A 1,681-nucleotide genomic window follows, 5' to 3' on the forward strand; every position below is an offset into this window, starting at 1 on the left:
GGGGTAAGACATAGACAAATACGTACTATGTCCCGTAAGGGGAAAAGGGCATAAATGGTCCCTTAACTATAAGAGTAGGTTCAAAATAGTCCCTTAACTATTCACTTAACGGTTTTAGTCCTTTAAATTTGCCATAAGTTAACAAAAATGGTCCTTTCACTATGAGGGTTTGGTTAAAAATAGTCCCTTAAGTATGCACTTAAGAGTTTTGGTCCTTTAAGTTCTTGGGTTAACGGTTTAGTCTCTCTAGACAAAATATTCATGGAACTCTGTTTGTTAGATTTGACGAGAACTATGAAAAAAAAAGGAAAAAATTGGCGAGAACTCATATCTAGAGGTACACATTATTAAAGAAACAATCAAATACCTTGGGACAAAACCGACGGACGTCAGTCGGTTATAGAAATAAACCAAGGAAAAACCTACATACTTGATAATGTCAGAAATAGTGTCTCGGAACACAAGACCGACGGACTCTGTAAATTAAAATCGAGAGAGTCCATCGGCTAAGTAAAATACACTGGACTCGTTTTTACTGAAAACTCGATAAAAATAAATACTTCCAGTGTAGTGATTCTTTTTAAAAAAAAAAAAATAGTTTCCGCGCATTTTTCCTCAATAACCGATGGACTTCCGTTGGTTTTCGTAAAAAACAATAAAAATTAAAAAAAAAATAGTGTCCCTCGATTTTATCCATTGGTTTCCGTCCATCGTTTTTTTCGCTTGTTTTTAGTAGTGACAACTTTTTTAGTTTCTGATATTTCTAATTTATTTCTAAAGTCTAGTGTATTTTACTTAGCCGATGGATACGCTCGGTTTTAATCGACAGAGTCCGTCGGTCTTTGTGTTCCGAGACACTATTTTCTGACATTATCAAGTCTGTAGGTTTTTCCTCAATTTTTTCCTATAAACTACTGTCGTCTGTCAATTTTGTCCCGAGGTATTTGAGTGTTTCTTTAATAATGTGTACCTCTATATGTGAGTTCTCACTAATTTTTCCTTTTTGTTTCATAGTTTTCATCAAATCTAACAAACAGAGCTCGATGAATATTTTATCGGAGACTAAAACTGTTAACTTTTAGTAAACTTAAAGGACCAAAACTGTTAAGTGCATACTTAAGGGACTATTTTTAACCAATCATCATAGTTAAGGGACCATTTTTGTTAACTTGTGACAAATTTAAAGGACCAAAACCGTTAAGTGCATAATTAAGGGATTATTTTGAACCTACTCACATAGTTAAGGGACCATTTATGTCCTTTTCTCGTCCCGTAAGCATAGATTCAGATTCAGTTTATTTCATCTATTGCTTGTCCGGGTAAGATGGGGGTAAATAATGCCCTCTCCGGAAGACGGGGTAAGACATAGACAAATACGTACTATGTCTAAAGCGAGCCTACGTACGCATTCGGTGTATTTCATGTATTGCTCGTCCGGTAAGATGGGGCTAAATAATGCCCTCTCCGGAAGACGGGGGTAGACATAGGTAAATACGTACTTCATGTCCCGTGAGCATAGATTGTATTTAGAGTATTTCATGTTTTGCTTGTTTACGCTTCATGATTTCGGCTTTGCCTTCGGTGTTTGTATATATGTGATATACTTGTCTTGTGTAATTGCCTATATGCATTATCGGGATTTCAAAGACTTGCTCCGGGGGTAAGGCGAGAGTGTCGATGG

General features: G+C 36.2%; 1 long non-coding RNA gene across 1 annotated transcript; it reads right to left on the reverse strand.

The window, feature by feature from the left end:
• Nucleotides 1-648: 648 nt before the first annotated feature.
• LOC132041065 (uncharacterized) lies at nucleotides 649-1,135 on the reverse strand. Its single transcript, XR_009410868.1, has 2 exons — nucleotides 1,103-1,135; nucleotides 649-879 (listed from the first exon to the last, which is right to left on the reverse strand). It is a non-coding gene; the product is annotated as an uncharacterized LOC132041065 (long non-coding RNA).
• Nucleotides 1,136-1,681: the final 546 nt, after the last annotated feature.

This window comes from Lycium ferocissimum, chromosome 12 (assembly GCF_029784015.1).
Source record: "Lycium ferocissimum isolate CSIRO_LF1 chromosome 12, AGI_CSIRO_Lferr_CH_V1, whole genome shotgun sequence".
In the NCBI taxonomy this organism is placed as follows: Eukaryota; Viridiplantae; Streptophyta; class Magnoliopsida; order Solanales; family Solanaceae; genus Lycium; species Lycium ferocissimum.